Source organism: Macrobrachium nipponense, chromosome 6, assembly GCF_015104395.2.
Source record: "Macrobrachium nipponense isolate FS-2020 chromosome 6, ASM1510439v2, whole genome shotgun sequence".
NCBI classification, from domain to species: Eukaryota; Metazoa; Arthropoda; class Malacostraca; order Decapoda; family Palaemonidae; genus Macrobrachium; species Macrobrachium nipponense.
In genome coordinates, this window is record NC_061108.1 from 53,140,776 (window position 1) to 53,163,275 (window position 22,500).

Sequence of the window (22,500 nt, forward strand, 5' to 3'; positions counted from 1 at the left end):
CCATTTCATTCACCAACCATTCCATGGTGTGTATGGAAATAGTGTGTTGAAATTTCGCCTTCAGAAGTAAATTATTGGAAGTTAAACACAAGAGTAGCTAGACTATCAACGTGTAAAAGAGCATTTTTTGTGGATTTTGGCAAAATTTTATTAGATAGCATTTTGACGTGTTAGGCAGAAGTGTAGACTGGTTCCAGAGAGGTTATCCAAAAGAAAAAGTAGCGAACCCTATGGTCTACTGCATCTCCTTCCAGAAAGACTAAGACAGTTGTAGCATAGGCATTATCGAAATGCCAATGAATATGAAAAAATACAGCTGTTAAAGGCAAAAATAGAGGTTCTGAAGATGAAATTTTAGGTGGAAAAATTCGGTCTAAACTCCGGGAACTGGAATTAGGGGCCAAAGTATCATCCTTTCCATTACGGAAAGAAAAACAGAAGCAAGAAGTGTTAAACAAAATATAAGTGTTGTCAAAATATAAGGAAAAGTTGAAGTACTTTTTCCACGAAGATATATTATGTATAAATTCTGAAGTGAATGATTTAAAAGCTGAAGTGTGTTAGAGTGTGTTTTATCAATTATAAATTCATACAGTATATCATGTAAAATTCCTAAAGCAAATAAACGTTGATGATTAATTGACTGATTAGTTCTTGCAGGTGTTGCAATGACCAGGTTATTGACTGACGCCGAAATAAACTTTGAAGATGGGATGTCTTGGATGCCTTTTATTGTATGGTGAATTTAAACAGTTGGATGAAGTTTTTAAGAGTTTATGCTTGTGAATGAATATAAATAGTAGGGATAATAAACTTCGGCATGTACCGGTATCGTATATTTGTTGTAATCAGCAAATAGTTACGTGGACAATATTTTGATTTTAGAAAGCGAATCTGGGTTTTAAAAAAGAATGTTTTACTTTTTTATTTGAATTGATATCATAACTTCTTTGTGCTTTGTAAAAATGTATGTAAATAATGCTACAAATTTTATAATCATTAAATCTTTATGATAAAATAAAAACGTAACCTTGTGTTTTTTTGCTGCCCAGGTTCGCGTGTTATACAATTTTGGGTGCACATGTTAAAGACTTGTGAAACTGTAAGCTCTCCGTCAAGAGCTGTGAACTTAGCGTTTCCTTTGACAAGAATTTTTCTGATGAATTTTCCATTCTCTCTGTAATTGATTATTCCATAATAATTAGAATGTGATTACTTTTGCCTTTTCATTGGCAATTAACTGAGACACGCAAAATCAAATTCATGCTCGAGCGATGGATATCTTTTATAAGGGGCCAGATATTATAAGTATAATTTCACACTTTATTGTATATACAACATATCGAATAAGAAAAAATGCTTATGAGTGCAGTAAACTTCTGAGTTGTACAATAAAGCTTATTAAGAGGATTGTAATAAATGCTAGATTCAGCTATCTTGACAGCTATTTACATTTTATTTCAATTTCCTGTAGCAATTGTACTTTATTCTACTTTTGACAAGTTTTTTTCGTAATATCATCAATTTCAATGACTTCGTTCGTCAAGGATAGGGCAAAGCTCTAAAACCGACTAGAAATTATGTGGACCATTTCTGAAGACGGTGAATAGCAGAGATATTCTACGCTGTTTATGCTGATGTCCCTTGTGTGCCTAACGCGATTAAGCCGCCGCTGCAAAGTTCTTTATTTATCTGAAATAAATCATGTTGAAGTTTGTGATATGACACTATAAACTTTAGACGGGCTTTATTAATAACAAGAGAAAGAGAGAAAAAAAGTTTTTTGATAAAGTGGGCTAATATAGTGGGAGTCTGATGGATGAACATCAGTAAATTAAGGTTGTTTATTAGTTTTCCTCTCTTTCGCCTTTTTAGTATTATAATTATCGTCATGATTACTACGTCTCTCTCTCTCTCTCTCTCTCTCTCTCTCTCTCTCTCTCTCTCTCTCTCTCTCTCAGTTTTAATCTTAAAATCATATCTTATGATATCTCCTACATTCCACTTATGCCATATGGTTGCCACCTGTAGTATGTTACTTCGGTTGAGACGCATAGGCTAGACTACCGACAAATATGCATTTCGATAAGGACAAAAAGTTTTAATTACTTTGCCCTCTTCCCATTTCCACGAAGCCAAAAAATTTTGGTGTCCAGCAAGGCTAAAACTAAACCTGGTAAACGGAAACATATGAAGAAATATTGGATAATCATTGGAAAGTCTTCCTTCTTGTGAATGAAAACATTCAAAATACACCGAAGCACTTTCAGAAATCCAGGGCAAGCAAGCACTATACTCCAAGAAATACTTATGCGTTCAGTTGAGGAGTTTCTCGTACTGGACATATTATGAACCAGGTCTCTCTTCATCCTTCATTATGGGATCATTAAACCTCTTTTAAAAATATATCCAAAATGAAAGCAAGGCAGTTTTCTCAGCCCAACGGTAAACAAAGTAACGCAGTTTTAATTGATCCCTTGCGTAATTTTATTAAATATCACCAAAGATAAACTTCTCATAATTTTCCCATTTTTACCGCTATTTTAACCATCTCGCTGCTTTCTTCCTCACATTTCAGTAGATTTTTATGTACTTTATTTTTTTTCGTCGTGTTATCGCACCTTTACATCATAGAGTTCTCAAAGTTTATCAGCAAAATATATTCTGCCATGTATGCAATAAAATGGAATATAGCTTTTGCATAATTCATGTTATGAATCAGAATGTTAAACTATCTACAAATGATGGCGGAGGAGAGATGCTCAATACTTCCCAGGAAATTGTGACTTTTGATTGTGTTGCGTAAGTATGTTCTCATTGGAAAATCAATGAGCCATGTTAAACAGTGTTTTTGCGAGTAATACTTGTTATCTATGAAAAACACTGTTTTAGAGTGATCAGAATATTTAACGCCATAAAGGTAAGATGAAGAAGAAGAAGAAATGAGAGAGAGAGGAGAGAGAGAGAGAGAGAGAATGAGAGAGAGAAGAGAGAGGAGAGATAGAGAGTAGAGAGAGAGAGAGAGAGAGAGAGAGAGAGAGAGAGAGAGAGAGAGAGAGATGACTTTCAGTTAGTTCAACGTTGAGTTGAGAAATTTGGTACAGGAAGTAGTAAGTAGCATTGAGAGTGTGAAGAATTTGTAGTGAATATTTTTTGTTTTCAATTTCTTAAGTGTCTTCTATACATTTGTTCGTCCGTAATGAAGCGCCGTCCGAAAGAAGTTTTCATGAAAATATCGAGGTGATCCTTATCTGACCTGTGGATCCAGTTTTCCTTTCAGAAAAGACTCTTCAAAATATTCCATCAGGCTACACTCAAGAAGAGCTCACGTTGAATAATCTCAACCTTCCTGCATTCCACACAAGCCCGATAGGGGTTTAGCACCGTCAGTGCACCTCATACGGGATTGCTTAGGAATTAATTAAGGTTCTTTGCAGCGTTTCCTTCGCCCCGTAGCTCCAACCCATTTCGTTCCTTTTACTGTACCTCCTTTCATATTTTCTTTCTTCCATCTTACTTTTCACCCTCTCCTATTACAATTGATTCACAGTGCAACTGCGAGGTTTTCCTCCTGCTACACTTTTCTAACCTATTAAATCTATTACCGAGGTTTTAATCTCGGTACAGAGTCTCAAAAAGAAAAAAAAACTAATACCAAGTCTCCAAGTTTACCATTTCACTTACACTCCTCCTCTCTCTCTCTCTCTCTCTCTCTCTCTCTCTCTCTAAAACGTAAGTAGGAAATATAGGAAACCCATGTCTATCAAACTAAAGTTTATAAATAAAAAAGAAATGAATATGATTCAATTGAGATGAATGAGACAATCATTAGACATCAGATCATTAATTGAATTATTCCCCACTAAAGGTAATATGCCCCTAAGTCTATTAAGCAAACTCACAAAAACACAAGCCCCAAAAACTCCAACATAAAAGTCCGTGATACATCAAGAAACACAAAGGGAGAAAAAAAAAAGACATTTTTAGAAATATGCATAGGGAAATGATAAACTGTGGGATTTTCCCATATTACTCACAAATGAAATATAAAAGAATAAAACTGCAGATAAATGTAAGAATAAAATGCAGCAAAATGCAAATGACCCAATCCATGCACACATCATAAAAATAATATAAAAGACCAATGTAAAATATATATGTTGCGACAAATACAACAAAGTTCAAATGGGCTCTGTAAATATTTTTTTTTTTCTTTTTTTTGTGCTCACCTTACTGGCAATCGGCAGGAGTACGAGACCGGGACCTCCTTTATGCAATGGGCGTCACTTAGGAATAATGATCAATTGTTCCAGAAATCAAAATCTATCTTTCGCTCGTTCCGCCCATCATACCAACTTACGTACATACTTCTCGCACAGAGCGCGCCCATAATCAACTTTCGTCGCGAGAAGCTTCTGTAACATTTTTCAGGATCAACTCAGGAGAAGGTAAGTCAACAAGATGTTATCAACGTGTGCATTTCTTTGTCTCCGTGTGAGCCTGCTCTAAGAGCTGATTGCGTAAGTAAGCACTGACAAGATTCTAAGTAAGCCCCGACACCTTCAATCTCCTTCCGCTCACAAAATCCCCGATGTAAGAATATTAGTTCTACTTATTTCAAAAGGAAGCATATACTATCAGTTTCCGTTACAGCGCTGCATGACCTAGTAGGTCCCAGTACTGGGCCTTTGGCCTAAATTCTACATTCGGTCAAATTCAATTCATTGCATAGAATAATATTTTGAAACTCCAGTTCGAATTCACCACCTGGGGTTTCACCCAGTTCAAGATTTGCGCTTCCAGTCTTCTTGATTCGCTTTCATATTAGGTTCCATCCCGCTCCTCTTCATCTCCCTCTTCTGTTCTTCCTCTTTCTTCTGCATATCGACTGTCTTCATTACGTCGTTGTGATATGCAAGGTGTGTGTGTCTGTGCGTGCTTGTGTGTCAGTGGGTGTCTTTATGTGTGAATTTCCTCGTGGGAGTTTGACCTCTAAGGCTCTTTTATTCACAAACCACTACTTGTGAAGAGAAAGGGAGAGACTTACATCACATGATGTAATCGAGAAGGCCAAGTTGTCTAGTATTTTGCATTAGACCCAAGTTATATATGTTTATACTGGTTGTGTGTATGTTTGTCTTATCAATTATGGCTTATTTATAACCACGTTACGAACAATTTTCCTCTTTCATTTTTGTCGATGACGTCATATTTCATTCAACACGCTTTAAATATAAGGTAGAGTATTGTAGTTTATCCTTTTATTAATATTTATTACTGCAGCCAAAAGTCTTTTTCTTTAACATTTTCCCGCTGAAGCTTTGTCTATTCTAGCCTAGGAGGAAAAAACATCTTGATATTCTATATGAATAAAGTACGCACTTATCCAGTATTGCAATTTATAGTTTTTTACCATTTTAAATCCGTTGCAAATCACTTGATAAAGTCAACTTAGCAGTTCAGACCGGGACACAAAGATTATTGCCAAATTCATGCGAAGATCTTTCGAATTCTTCTCGTCCGACAGTCAGCTTTATAAATAGCATTTCACCCTTTTAGGCTTCTCAAGTGCTGTTCCCTACATGACCTTATTCACGGAGAGTATTGTCGTGGCTTGTTGATGCTTTTAAAAGCACTTAATGATTAATTCACTCATTGCAACTCTCTCTCTCTCTCTCTCTCTCTCTCTCTCTCTCTCTCTCTCTCTCTCTCTCTGAATGCATGTGTGTTATATCTCCCCCAGCCTTGCAAGCCAGCAAGAACCCTTACCGTCGTCACAACCCTCTGATAAGCCCTTACAAAAACATGACCCTAAATGCACAAATATTGTGGCTTCTTAAGTACTGATTAATTTATTCGTCCTTGTATGGCGTTCTTATGTATAACGATTTTTGCTCCAGTGTTGCGTTTCTGTTTCACGTCAATTCTCCGCTACAGATATACGTAAATTTTGTTTCTTAATAAGTATATATATATATATATATATATATATATATATATATATATATATATATATATATATATATATATATATGTATATATGTGTGTGTGTGTGTGTGTGTGTGTGTATGTATACGTAGGTATGTATGTACACACACATTTATATACATACACACACACACACACACACACACACACACATATATATATATATATATATATATATATATATATAGATAGATAAATAGATAGATAGATATGTATATATTATATCCCGGTTCTTGTAGATTTATCATAAGTATTTAATAAAAATATAGACCTAAGCTTCACCCGAGTTTTGTAGAGTATAGAATTATTTGTGTACTGATAAACCAACTTCACTAGTCGGTAATGTATGTGATTCGTCTCTTTTAATTTGAGTAGTCTTTCTGAAGATGAAAACAAGTAAAGATTTCCTGCAGTGTCTCATTCATGTTTGAAACGGAATGATAAGTGTGAGCATAATCTCCAAATGATTACGGAACAATACACGGAGGAAATGTGGCAGAACTAAGGCTCTCCGAAACCTTTTCCGTTTGCTCTGAATGCCTTGCTTTCTCCTTTGTCATAGTGGGAGATATTATGAGTAGAATTGTGGAAATTGTGATACAAGCATGAAACTAAGCACACTGATTGTTTAACCTGTACTTTGCAAAATTCGGGTCCTGGCCTAAAATGTTTTTTTTTTTTTTCAAGTTGGCCACTCCTTTTTTCAAAATAGCGTCGTTCACAAATGTTCTCATGACAAGTATCATCATATAACTCGACAAAACATTTAAATTAATCAAGAATTTCTCCACTCATACGTTTGTACAACAATTTGGCATGATAACAAGTAACCCAAAGGTCAATGAAAGCCACTTCCGGTTTCAGAATGGCTGCAAAAAGGTAAAAAAGGCCGTTTTATCATTTAACGTTAACGAGAATTGCAAATTCTGGCTGCAACCATTCCAGAAGTACAATTTACCGTATGAAGATATAAAATAGCCACATTTCAACAGTTCCTGATAAGATGCAGCAACAGAAGGGATCGATGTCCATTTGGGTTTCCATGTTTCACTGGCTTTATCTCTTACCCAATCCCAAATTTCAGAATTAGGCAGCTCTTGATTTCGATTCAAAACTTGACCCCAAACATGCCCACCTTGATATTCTGCCCTTTTGATGTGCTGTATTAAAGCATCCTTAGCTGGAGGGATTGCATCAAAAGACCTTTTTTTTCTCGCAAACAATTCAAAACAAGATTCATTGACTGCAAATGTTGTTGTTGCGCTGTCGTACATTATGCATCCAAAAGCTTCAAGGATTTCTATGTCAGACTCTGAAATTAAATCTGGTAACGTACCAAGGCGAATGAATACCTGGGAAGAATCTGGAAATACCTCCCATGTCAGTCACGCTGATTTTTTACCTCTTCCTCGCAATGCTGAGATGGTATTGCAACCAGTAAAAGCGTGAAAAAAATGGCAACGCGGATACAGGTATTTCCAATGATGCTGCAATATCATGTATAGGAAGCCATCGGAAATCCTTACTTCGACCAAAACCTATCCACATTCTATCGAGTTCAAGCTTTTCAAATAAGGAAATTCCCAAAACTACAACGTCAGTATCTGTACTGTACATGGAAAATTTGTTCTTACATCCATTGATGACTGCATGCTGGATATGAACGAACATTCGAGTGTCAGTCTCTTCATGGTTGCACGGGTGCACCTGGGTTATGTCTAGGGTTACAAATATTTGTTTGTTAGTCTCCATAGTCACGATCAACTCACCAAGGAATGTGAACAACTCAGTTTTGTTGTCGTTGTCTCCTAGAAAACTACTCCAAGCCTTTGTTGTTTTATTAGTTCCAACCACTTTCGTCTAACTATTCCCTGGTGCTAGCCTTAAGAAAGTCTTTTCTATGCACATCGGATACAACGTCTACCCTTGGATACCTATTAAAGCAAGAAGCAATGTGCGGTAAAATAATATCATGGGCGTAGCCATTCAATGTTTTTGATTCTCGAGGTGGTTTTGAATTTACCATAGCTGCGCCATCAATAACCAATGAGTCAGACACTGGATCACTTGCTGGGTTTTCAACGCTTGTCTCAAACTTGACGCCTGTGAACAAACATCCATTTTGTGACAATGAGGGAAGAGTATTTTGGTTTTCATGGCTGAAGAAATCTTCCATATCGCATTGTCTTCTTTGGCAAGAAATGAAGAGCCTTGAAAACAGATTACAATAATTTTTCAGATTTTCGATCTTTCCTTTTGAAGGCCCTATGCTATTTGTCTTTGTTTTGCCGCTGAACAAAGGGAAGTTGTTCTTTTTGATTGGATCGTAGAAATCAGGTTGTCCCTCATTTGCAATTCTTTGTAGAAATTTGTTTTTGCAACCTCTGAACTCACAATATCTTTTGAATCAAGTTTGTAAAGGTCAGAGGATTCTTCTAGAAATGGATTCCCAAAATAATTGAAAGTTTTAACAAGCCTTTAAACTTCTCCAAAGAATGACTTCTGTGAGATCATTGTATCCTCATGGTGTTTAATATCTGACAACCTGTGGGGTGAATTGGCAATGCTTTCAAACTCGTCTACTAGTCTGCTTATTTCAGGACCAGCTACTATCCAACGTCTCAAAGCTGCAGGATCCTCCGTTAAATTAATTGCACCACCGTCACCCTTTATGAAAGCGTTGTTCTGTTCATATGGTTGATCAGTTGCAATGTTAGAAAATACTTTGCTCGTCTTCCTTATTGTAAAATGTCCGTGTGCAAATTCTCGTGCAATGTTCGGATGCATTTCTTGTAGCGTTGCCATATCCCGTACATGTATTGGTAGCCAACAGGCATGATTAACACGATCAAGCCCTAAGAAGTATGGGATCAAACTTGACAAGGACTGTATAATTCAAAATCTGATTCTCGAAATGAACGTATGCAAGACAGTACTAAAAGTTCCAAATTCAAAACAGAACGCCAGAAATTAAACTGGAGACAGGAAGCCTCCCTGATTTTGCACCAATCCATAAGATCATCAAATGTGATTGACTCGTCGCTTAAGTTACCTTCATTTGTGATTTCAATGCTGACATCAAAAGTTCAAAAATAGTACATGCAGTGACTTGATAAGTATGTTTTGTTCTAGGTACGTTAGGACAAGCAAGGAAGGAAGCAGCAGTTCCTGGTGTCGCTATATCAGCCTCAATTAGGGCATCCTCCACAATCACTCGGTGCGCTGTAATAATATCCCAGTTCTGAAGAGGTCAGGTGGGTCTGGCTCTGCCCACAGTTACGGTTTCTTGGATACTCTCTGTCACGGATTCCATTTGGAGTGAAATACAGTTTAAAGTACAGCTACTTCCATGATGTTTTCCATCTCTATATATATATATATATATTATATATATATATATATATATATATATATATATATATATATATATATATGTATATATATGTATATATAAATATATATATATATATATATATATATATATAGAGAGAGAGAGAGAGAGAGAGAGAGAGAGAGAGAGAGACGGAGAAGGCAGTGGAAGCGCACCGTCTCACAATTGAGTAATCTCATATTCAATCATGAGCCGAGGGAGAAACGATATCGGCGTATTTCTGAAAAACCTAGCACACCTTTGACAAGCAGAGCAGTTATCTATGTATTTTGTTAGTAGTCGACCAATAAGGGTCATATCGGCGGTGGAGGAAGAGAGAGAGAGAGAGAGAGAGAGAGAGAGAGAGAGAGAGAGAGATAGTATGTAACATACGTTAAGTGACCAATACTCACCCCATTAGGTTGAAACTATTCACTAGATATATGATTAGGATATTCTCTCTGTGTGTGTCTCTCTCTCTTTCTTGTGTCTCAATTAGATCCTATATAAGAATCATGTATTGTGAGGTGTTAGCATTTCCTGATTCTGGAAGGAGAGATGTTATTTCCTCCTTTCGTTGGGTCTTAAATCTGCCTGTCTATCCGTCCTTCGTTCTGTGTCCACGTGATCAAGATTTTGCATAACCAATGGTGATTAGATTCATTTGGCAACTGACTGACAATGATTAGCTCTTCGAGGAATCGGTTGAAGGTCAAGTTCCCTGATTTTAGGGTGTTTTTTAGTTTTTAGTTTTACATATGCCTGATTTTGTTTTTGCAAGCGTCACACTTATTCCTAATTGACTGCAGTGTATAATTATATCCGACATCATTTTTACTTGGCAGGCGCTTTCTTATACATTGCCATTGGTATTACTGGTGTACTGCAATGCTCTTATAGTTACGGTAACGTAAAAGCGCATCAACACTTCATTGAAACATGTCATAAACCCCTCAGCAGCTTATCATACACACACACACACACACACACACACACACTCAGGTTTAATACAGTGCTGCATACAATTATTCAGCATTTGCCAAGGGTTTGTTTTGCTCTTACGGGCATTGACTTGTTCTCAGTGTGTTAGTAATTTATATACTATAAATTGCTGACGTGTTTATGACATGTATTATTGTCGAGACAGTAGTGCAGATGTAAGTGCACCTAACGCATGGTCGAGACGGCAAGTACCGCGTACAGCGACAACACGCACATTCCTGAAGCTCGGTCGTGGCTGCCTTTATTCAGCTCCTTTGAATAGGGGTCAGAGGTAAGTGAAGCTGGACCGGACTGGACGATGACAAACCAACGTGGTGTTATTATCGGTGACTATCCTTGTTTGAATACACAGTATTTTACGAAGGCACAGATCCTTCGTATCTTAAAGCCACAGTGCCTGGAACGAAGCTTATTACTAAATCATAGTAATTATTGTGAAACCGTAGTAACAATTAACCTTACAATTTGAAAAAATTGTGGCAATGAGCACATTCAAGAGCAATTTTGTGCAATCATTCCGCTTGTCGTGATAAAGGCATTATAGCTTACTTTGTCAAGTGTCAGATAACGCTGGTTGTCGTATACTTCATTAATGGTACGTTGAATTACTCCATATAAAGAAACTACGTTATTTTTTTCACAATAAACATAATAAATAGGCCATCAAGATTTATAATTACTGATTTTTTTATTTAAGAACGTAATGAAGACAAGACCATAAGTGTAAACAAAACATACAAATTACCACTTAACTGATGTAATGTATTACAAAATAAAAGATGTCGGATACTTATGCCTTGGAAATAAGCGAGAGGTTATCAGTAGATCAAATGCGATCATCTCTATGAATCTAACGAATAGACTGCAGTGCATAGGCAATTAGGAATTTCTTTGTAATATTATTATTAGGATTAAAATAATAAACATTTGAGTACATTTACTGCTTAAACAATAGATGGGTAACATTTTAAATAAGGGCTAGTAACACTCTGCAAACGACACAGACCTAAGAGGCGCACAAATCCCGCAATCTTCATGGAAGTTTGCGCTTATGTCATCTCTAGGTGATATTCTCAGATATTCTGGTAGCTGTATTATTAGTTGCATAGTTATGTGTGCATTTCCTAAGAGTTTACATGAAAATTCTTTATGGTCAGGTCACAAAAGCGCTAATTTTGAATATGGAAAAGACACTTAACAGGATTTATTTTGTCCCTTTATTTTCACTCCTTATTAAAAATGATCAAATTTGAGTCGTAGTATTTTAAGGATTTTCATAATTCATCTGCTGAAAAAATCTGCTGATATAAACCGTTATGCTGTACTCAAAAACCTTCGCCATTTTTTTTGTTTCTTTTAGTTGCACTAACAAAACCATTTCTTAAATTTTAATGTTTAATTTGGATCTTATAATTCTACTAGCTTCATTTGTCAAACTTCTTTGTGGATAGGACAATGGGTATTGCTCTGTGACTAAATTGTGTGTCTAAATGATTAAAATCTTGTTAATACTGCTTCCAAAACAACGACTTCCGCAATGAGGACATTGGAACGGACTCTTAGGCAACATGCATGGAGAACGGTACTTGCCACTGGGTATTCAGTACCCGGTTAGAAGGAACCATTTAATTCAGGAACTGCTAAAGAGCGGGCCCACTATACCTTCTGCCAGCCTGACGCCTCTGCAACGGTAGTCTACTTTAACATATGGATTCATATCTTCTTCTTTCTATGCATCTTTTCGCACTTCTGTGTGTGGTCGATTTTTCCGAAAGCTTTCCTCCACTTACTATGGGTTTCAGAGACAGTGCAAGCACGTTTTTTGGCAATAACTCTGTAACGAACACTCGTATCAGAACGAGATTTTACTATAGTGTATTACACCCAGTGCCGTAATTTATAAGGGTATCGTGAATCACTAATTGTAAAGAATGAAGACACTTGTCCCTGTACCAAGAGGTAAAAACAGTAAAAAGCTCCGCCTACCCTCTTCCCCCTCCCTCCACCGCCACCCCCGTCCTTCTTCCTTTCAACTTCCCTTCTCTCTGAAAGTTACTTCAGTTTAGACATATCTTGTACGATTTTTTTCTATCTATATAATAATAGTTTATATTGCCAGTTGACTGAATTTATTTATGCACTGATCCGCTAATCTCTCTCTCTCTCTCTCTCTCTCTCTCTCTTCTCTGTGGGGTAGTGGTACCTACTGTAAATGGCTATTAGAGTGAGAGATATCTGAATGTATGGTGGAGCAGTAAAACGATAGACACTATGATTTATGTAAAGCGATTGTTATATGTGCATCGGTATAATCAAGGCTTTAACTCTAATGAACGTCCGGTAGAGAGGCTCAATTTTTATTTGTAACACAGAGTAACTATAACCAGTTACCTATTCAAACCAATCTGAAGGCAATTGGCGGTTTTTTCATGGCTTAAAAAGTTGAAAAGTGGCGTGACAAACGAATTTCTGCAACCGTGCCAACAGTTACGTTCCGTGGTGGCAACCTCTTCTTCACCTTCGTAATACAAGTACTATATTGCTGAAAAGTTAAGTATATCTTAGTTTAACCAGACCACTGAGCTGATTAACAGCTCTCCTAGGGCTGGTCCGAAGGATTAGAAATTTTTACGTGGCTAGGAACCAATTGGTTACCTAGCAACGGGACCTACAGTTTATTGTGGGATCCGAACCACACTATATCGAGAAATGAATCTTTATCACCAGAAATAAATTCCTCTGATTCCGCGTTGGCAGAGCAGGGAATCGAATTTTGGACCACCGGATTGGCAGCCAAGGTCGAAAACCACCCGTCCAGCGTGGAACTTACTGTATTGGTGAAACACAAGTATAACAGTAACTTTACCATAAATCATAGTGTCTATCGTTTTACTGCTCCACCATACATTCAGATATCTCTCACTCTAATAACCATTTTCAGTAGGTACCACTACCACGGAGAGAAAGAGAGAGAGATGAGCGGATCAGTGCATAAATAAATCAGTCAATTGGCAGGTAACAACCGAGTGAATCGTTAGATATATACACCAATGTAAACTATTATTAGGTAGATAGATATGAAAATTTTAATTGTAAAAAATATGTTTAAGCTGAAGTAACTTTCAGAGAGAGAGAGAGAGAGAGAGAGAGAGAGAGATGAGCGGATCAGTGCATAAATAAATCAGTCAACTGGCAGCTAACAACCGACTGGATCGTTAGATATATTCAGCAGTGTATATTATTAAATAGATAAATAGATGGATAGATAGATAGATAGAAAAATCATACAAAATAAGTTTAAACTGAAGCAACTTTCAGAGAGAGAGAAGGAAGGCGAGGGAAGAAAGAAGGACGGGGGTGGCGGTGGTGGTGGGAGGAGAGGGTAGGCGGAGCTTTTAACTGTTGTGTTCGTATCCATTTCTGGCTAATCGAGTTTTTGCCTCTTGGTACAGGGACAAATATCTATATTCTTTACAATTAGTGATTCACAATACCCTTATAAATTACGACACTGGGTGTTATACACTATAGCAAAATCTCGTTCTGATACGAGCGTTCGTTACAGAGTTATTGCCAAAAAACGTGCTTGCACTGTCTCTGAAACCCAGAGTAGCTCGGTCAAACACATCGTCCTCATACAATTATTGGATTCATATGTGGACTACAAATACAACACGTTTCTATGTTATTCTAATTTAATGAAACTTTAGAAAACAAAATCTGCCACTTTTTCAGCATTCAGCTTTCAGCAATCAGAAAAAAGAAATATTTTTTCAATTTGTTTTGTACATGATTATTTGTAATAATCATATAGCAGCAAGGATCTCAAATTTCATCCCCATATTTCATTACTGAAGAAATTTAATGGAAATATCTAAAGACATATAAAATATGGTTGATTTTTTCTAATACTATAGTGATCACCAGTCTCAATATTAAAGTTACCAAAGGAGTCTTGACAAAAATTTCATCGGACATTCATGCTAATTTACTTATAGCAAATATTTGAATAATCATGTATTTCTCGATGAAGATAATTTTAAACATGAATGCTCTTTAATATGGTTCGTGTTTCACAGTCATGACTAAGTCTATAATCATGATTTCACATCTCCAGTTGGAACAGATAACGCAAAATGAGTTGCAATGATACTTGATGAGCCAAATACTATAATGAAAGGAACATGTGAACCATGTGTGCGAAGCTGAGAAGTGAGAGGAGAGAGGTACTAACGAAGTGAGGCTCTCTCTCTCTCTCTCTCTCTCTCTCTCTCTCTCTCTCCGAGTAGCAAAAGTGAAAGGCAAAATCATCGCTGGCCCTTAAGCAGGGTTGAAGGTCAGCGTCCTAGATTTGTGTGGCGTATTAAGATGCCTAGAATTAAAGTTGGAGGGAGGATAGGGTGGGGGAGACAGAGATTCACAGAGGTCAGTAAGGAGAGGTATGAAGACAGACTGAAGTGCACAAATGGAGTATTTTGTTTAAAAGAGTGACAAAGGTGAAATACCTTGTACTATTCTATCTTGTGTATTAAGAGAGAGAGAGAGAGAGAGAGAGAGAGAGAGAGAGAGAGAGAGAGAGAGAGAGAGAGATATTTTGCCATGTCACCCAGTTCTATCGTAAACCTTTCCTAAAGTTCAACGTATACAGTTAATTAGTCTTCATAAAGAACGCCAAGACGCCAAAATAAAATATGCAGCATCAGTGGTGACCAATAGATTCACTTCACTTTAATTAAAGAATGCTTTTGAGAGAGAGAGAGAGAGAGAGAGAGAGAGAGAGAGAGAGAGAGAGAATATGCGCATATGCCACCTAATCCTATTATAAACCTTTCCTAGAATTAAATTCGTACAGTTCAATAGTCTTCATGAAGAATGCCGAGACGAATATAGCTTCTAAAATTATGCGGCACCAATGTCGACCAGTTGATTCATTTTGAACAAGGAATGCTTCACATACACACACACACACAGAAAGAGAAGAGCAATTAACATTTGGGTACTGATTTTTCTTCAAGATAAAAGCATATCACACTTACGTGTCTGATTCGCTAGCATACTTTTAGTTTGACCAAAAGTGAAATATGCATGCCCAGCTATACTTTAGCTTCGCCGATATGCAAGTTCGCAATATTTCTTGGAATTAATATTTTGTACTATGTAAAGATACTGAACCACTTTTACATTTGATTATCGTTCAAAATTGAATTCGGTGCCATCAAATCTAAATTGCAAGCGAAATTTTGAGTCGTTCCTGTCAATTGTGGGAATCCTATTTTCAGTTTAATTTTAATTCTTTTTCGCTTTAACTGAGTGATGTTAGAGATATCTATCTCAACATTTTCTTTTACAGAAAATATTGCTGCTCAGAAATGAATTGGCTCCCCTTGAATAATTCAAAACAGGTGATCTAGTTGAAATGTAGGAAGGGCCGATGCTTCCTTAACGAACGGGGATTTTTAGAGTATCCGGAACTTCCATACCTCTGCCAGCGTCATCCCAATAAGACAACATGTTTTTATCGATAAAAAATTCTTGGTTTTTGTGATTCAAGATAAATTTTATAGTTTAAGAGACAACTCCAAGTCACACTATCTTAGCAGAGGTAATAATTTCATTTGGTTACCAAAGTTTCCAAGAATGGTGAGTAGTGGTTTGGGTGCTTGGCTCATTTGAATCAAGGGTTCACTTCTCTCCAAAAGTAACATTTCAATCTCTCAGACTCTGGTCACCTGTTGACATCCTTGAGACACACCTTTGGTAACATTTTCGTAAGTCCTCATATAAATTTTTCTATGATCCTTCTGCGGAAGGATAGCCAGACATACTGTCAGACATTTAGGAAGACAGGGAAATAAAACCTAAACGAGAAAAGAGGTTTCGGCGTCCCCTTCGGTCATAGAAGCGACAAATATCGTTTAAATATCCAGTTCACTGTACCTTTGGAATAATTTACGCCTAGGAGGAATCATAATTGATTATTGCTTCGTCGCTGGCAGGATTCATACCGATTTCTGTTAAAGAAACAACGAATGACGGTGACTTTGACCACTGAGATAAAAAGAATCTACTGGTATATGATATATATATATATATATATATATATAAATATATATATATATATATATATATATATATATATTATATATATATATATATATTTGTGAGTGTGTGTGTGTGTGTCTGTGTGTGTGTATACATATATATGTATTCATATATAAGTATGTACATATTTATGTTTATATATATATAGGATATATATTATATATATATATATATAGATATATATATATATATACATATATATATATATATATATATATATATGTAATATATATATATATTAATTATTTATTTATCTCTCTCTCTCTCTCTCTCTCTCTCTCTATCTCTCTCTCTCTCTCTCTATCTCTCTCTTCTCTCTCTCTCTCACACACACACATTGCACTGGCATTTTTGCAACATTCGACTTTAATACTTTTACATGTCGTGATTAGTACGTATTTATGATAATTTCACCTCCTATATCGTATACTACAAAAATACGCAGGATTACAAAAAATCTGAATTGAGTTTTATTGCTGGCGAAACGTACTAGCATACGCAATTTGCAAGGTTTTTATCTTTTTGTTTTTTTTCACAAGGCTCATTTTCTATGGAAAACGTTTCTTACCTGCTGGCCGTTTATTTTAGCATAAAATATTGATTCAAAGTCCAGTCCACTGCATGAATCTGTACGTGGGTTTGCTATATCACTCCAAGTATGTTGTCTTGTGGGCAGGCGGCTTATGCGGATCTGAACGCACGCGCTGCAAAAATAAAAAAAAAATAAAAAAGACAATTCCTCTAGTCTATACATTTATAATGATTACTACGCCATATAATACAATTCACACTCACATATCATATGAAATATCTTAATTACTTTTCCAAACATCCCAACTATACGAGATACCAGAGTAATTGGGCCATAATTAAGGATATGGTGGAGACCCTTTTACAATGAGGTGATAGAAATGCGAGTTTTTGCTGTAGTGTCAGTTTACATTCCTCTAACTCTCGACTTGATCAGTGGTGGGAGGTCTTTCTCTTCTCTCGCATTCGCCAGCAGTGTTAGTTGTTTTCCGTTTGTTCCAATCTCTTTATTCTCTACCATTTAGTCTGTTGCCTACAAGGCAGTGTTTCTTGTGATCTAACTGTGATGGTGCAGCAATTGATAAATATATCCCAGTCAGTTTCCTCCCTTCACTTTCCTAAATAGGAAGTCGTTTTGTTTTATTAGCACGCTACCATCACTTAAAAATATGACATCTGGTTTAGAAAGTTTAGAAGGGTAAGCTTATGTTTTCATTTCTGATGTTTTTTTTTTCTCAACTGTTCTATCTTTATCTAATTTTGTTTTCTCCATAATTATAAGGTTAATTAAACCTATGGTCATATTCATTCTTTAAATTTTTATGCCTTGTATGTTCGCTACAAGGCTGGTCTTCTGAACAACTCTGCATTCGTTCAGTAACTGGATGTGTGACCGATAAGAGAAGCTAAAAGACATTGAACACCCGCGGGGTAGGGAACGAGGGTAGCAACCTCATATCCCGATTTTCTTTATCTAAACAAAAGAAAAATTACAGTACATACACACACACATACACACACACACACACACACACACACATTATATATATATATATATATATATATATATATATATATATATATATATATAATTGAATCACGAAAATTTGGAACGTGATAAATATATAAATAAAGGGAAAAACCACGAAGGAAAAGGAAACAATGGAGTACCATTGCAAGGCCTTTCGACTGTTGGCCTTTACTAAGCAGCCTAATATAATATGAAAGTAAAGGAAAATATGTACCTAGAATCCAACACACCTGAAGAATTAGTAGACAGACATACCCATGACGGAGTACAATATAAAAGGTTTGCGAAAGATTAAATCCAACTGCTCAGAAGCAGGGTCAAAACAATTAAGATTATACAGGGAGGTGACTGACCACACATAAAAATATGTTATAAAAGTATGATTTAATAAATGTAATTTTGGTAAATTAAACATTTTCACAAAAAATATATATTTAACATACAGATAGAAAGAAAATTTCTATAAAGTAACTAATTTATAACTAAGTCAATGATTTAACCTTAAATGTCATTCTTAAACTTCTTACTTACACAAGGGTCCAAACAAAACAAGCCAGGGTTAAGGTTAGAAATGCAATTAGAAATAAGTTGTTGTACAATGGCAGATTCTAAATGATTTCGTGAAAAGACATATTTTGATCTTGCAATTATTAAACTGCCAGTCGAAATTATCCTATGTAGTTTTGCACTTAAATGAATGACTATTGAATTGGATGTTTGCCCAGTTTTGATGGAATACTTATGCTGTTTAATTCGTACGTCTAAATCATTGCTAGATTGGCCGATATAAAAAGAGTGGCAGTCCTGACATGGAATTTTATATATTATGTTTTTGCTTTCCTTAGGGCCATTTTTTTATTGGCAATCCTTAAAAGATTCTATTAATGATTTTATGGTTTCAAATCTGCTAAAATAAGTCAAGCTAAGAATGTTCTTAGAAGTTTCTTCCTCCATGTCACTTTCAGCCTAAAATTCAATATGGGCTTTATTATAGCTGTCCGTGTAAACTTGCTTTAATATTTATATCAGTCTGCTTAGTAAAGGACGAGAGTCGAAAGGCCTTGCAGCAGCCTTTATATATATATATATATATATATATATATATATATATATATTATATATATATATAATAATATATATGTGTGTGTGTGTGTGTGTGTGTGTGTGTGTGTGTGTGTGTGTGTGTGTGTGCGCGCGTGTGTGTGGTGTGTGTGCGCGTGTGTGTGTGTATTTAATTTGCATGTCTTTCTGGGACATAATCCTAATTTACATTGCTTATTCAACTATTGTTTTATATCTTTTATCATGTTCGGTTCATTTTGTTGTAACCTCTATATTTTGGTTAATTCTGAAGGATTTTCAATATTGTGATTTACGATGGCAAAATTTATAAAAAGTAATTTTTTTTCACAAAGTTATTAACCATGTAAATCCGTTCTTGTTCAAGAAATTGTGAAATATAGTTATTTTGTCCGTATAAACAAATACTTATCCATGCATAAAAGGTAACCATTCAGTGCATGGAAACTGGAATTCTGCTTGATATTTCTCGTATTCACTACCTTGTTTGTACCCCATCTGATGGACTTAACAATAATTTTCCGGATTTTTTTCTGCACTAGGTTTTGAATGAATTGCATTAGTTTATCCTTATTATCAGTATCATTATCTCGAACCGTTTCATTTCAATCCTTTCATCCCTGACCAATTCACAGTATATGGATACCTTTACATAACAAAGGCAGAATTTGCCATTAATACAATCATTATTTATACATATAAAAGATTTAAGTATATATATATATATATATATATATATATATATATATATATATATATATATATATATATATGTATATATATATATTATTATTTATTGCTACTTTTAAAATGCATATATCCCCTCTTAGACTGAATAAAATGTTATGTAGAATTTTGGCAACATTTTTTCAGATTCCTAGATAGCTTGGAGATAGGATGTTTAAAATGTGTGTTCAGATTTCGCATAACATAATGTAAAATAATATATATATATAACGTAGAATGTAGAAGGAGAGAGAATATCTTTGTCCGTTCAAAGCTAGAGTTGTCTTTCCTAATCTGTCAACACGTTTGATAAGCGAACTCGAGCCTTCATTGTGTTTTGGGATTCTGTCATCAAGTAAGATAAGGGACTTCTGCTTCGGTCGATCGAGTCGAGTAGGTGTCTTTTTTTTAACAGAATCGTCTCATACGCGTATGTCTTTGTCAAAGCCACGGGCAGATTACACATTTTGTATGTAAAGTTGCGTAAGATTTCGAAGCTTCTAGAAAGAATTGTGTCTCAAAACGTTTTGTGTCTCCCCTGTTCATCTTCCGTAAGGGAGAAGTTTTTCATTCAGGCGTAGATTCTCAAACCGTTCACATCTCTCTCTCTCTCTCACTCTCTCTCTCTCTCTCTCCATCTCATAGCACTTTTGATCTTAAAGTAATGTAATGATTTCGTATTGAATGGTCACTCGTAACTTGAGAATTTCATATTTGATATTTCTTAGAGTTTATTTAGTGTTAAATAGTGTTTTTTTGTGGAATCTGAACAAACATTGTTTTGTAACGGCGCCTGGTTTTGTGAAAGTGTGATACGAGCTGCAGCAATAAAGAAAGAAATCGGTATACCAAAAAGGTAAAGTGTGTTATATTTTTATTAGTTGCAACTAATAACTGATAGGAACAGTGGTTTGGTAAAAACTAAATAACTGATGGTTACAGTGGTTTGAGAGAAACTATTTACGTTTTTACACATTGCAAATTTTTGTGTTTTGTGTTTGTTTCATTTTTGTGCATTGGTTCATTTTCTTATTGAAGTGTGCCTTTTTATTTTATATTTTGTGTAATTGATGCTTTTTGCAAATTTTGATATTGCCCACATTTTTCTGTATTTTCATTTGCATTCACAATTTAATTGACTTGGTTAATTTCATTGCTTAATCATTGCACATTTAATTAAATTTAGCACTTGTGAACTAATTTCAAATTTTCAATTATTGCCTAACACTTTTGAATTTTGATTGAATTAATTTTCTTGAATTTTGTGATAACTTAATTTTGATTTAATTTTACTTAATTTGATTCAAGAATTAATTAAACTTTACTTCGTTTTCAAGTAACAGTAATTTTCCCTGATATTGTGAATTTCACTTATAAATTTTGAGTTTAATAATAAATTTTTGTATTTAAAATTTTTATAAGTGTTTTCATTTTTATACCAGTATATTTGCATTTGATTATACTGATGTTAGGTAGAAACATAGAGTGGTAATGATCTGTTTTCCTTCATTAACTTGAAGTGACTTAGAACCAGGGAAGTACTTAGACTTCTGAAATCAGGGAAATACTTAGACTTTTAAAGGTGTTGATGGAATGATGTCCTTTGATTAATTTAATTACTTACAAGATTACCTCACACCTGTTTTGATGAACTTAGTCTGATTTTCTGCAATACTGGTAAGTTGTTAAGGGACCACTGTTGCCTTTAGAGTATTCAGTCGTTTAATACCTGTGATGAGGGTTCAGGTGTCTGGCTTTTGTGAGGTATCAGTTAATGAATGGTAAGTGTAGTAGCCAGATACTTGGCATTTCGTCACAATATATATTATATATATATATATATATATATATATATATATATATATATATATATATATATATATATAGTTCAGGATTTTAAGCCAGAACTAACTAAAAAGTAATATCCCTCTATGAACAATTTTACATATTCTCGAGTTGCCCCTATGAACTGAAAGCCTCCGTTCTCCCTAAATCATCTCTACTCCCATTGGCTGCCTAGAATTAATCTCCCCAGGTGTCCTGAATGGGGGAGGATCATATCGATGCTGAGATTTTGAAAGAACAAGGCCACAGCAGCTCTCTCTTAGAAATTCCAGAGAGGTCTCAGAAGCCAGAAACCTCTCACCTGCAGAACACCACTTCCTACTTTTTTGGGCTCCCTATTCCTCTGGGGATCCCACACATGTGGACAGAAATATCAGCAGATGAGAGGACCAAGGATTTCCAGACAAATACTGTGCCTGATTGTGAGAGAGATATTGGGAGCCCTTGGAAGCGATGCTTGCATTTAAATAACCCGCTTTGCGCAAATTCATATCTTTGGGGTCTGGGTCATTTCCCAGCCACGTGTTTCCATTATTTTACAGACCTACACATAATTTAAATGTAAATATAGCTCATTTAAACTCATGGCCAGAGTTTTATGCAAATTCCTTCTTTCAGTAATATCGGCCTTCAGACGTGGATTTTTGTTGTGATAACTCTCTTCCCTCCAGTCAAAGCCATTTCAGGAGTGATAGGAAGTCACATACATACATTTTCAAGGAGGGGACGAGCAGTTTATTACAATATATATATATGTATATATATACATTTATATATATATATATATAATATATATATATATATATATATATATATATATATATAT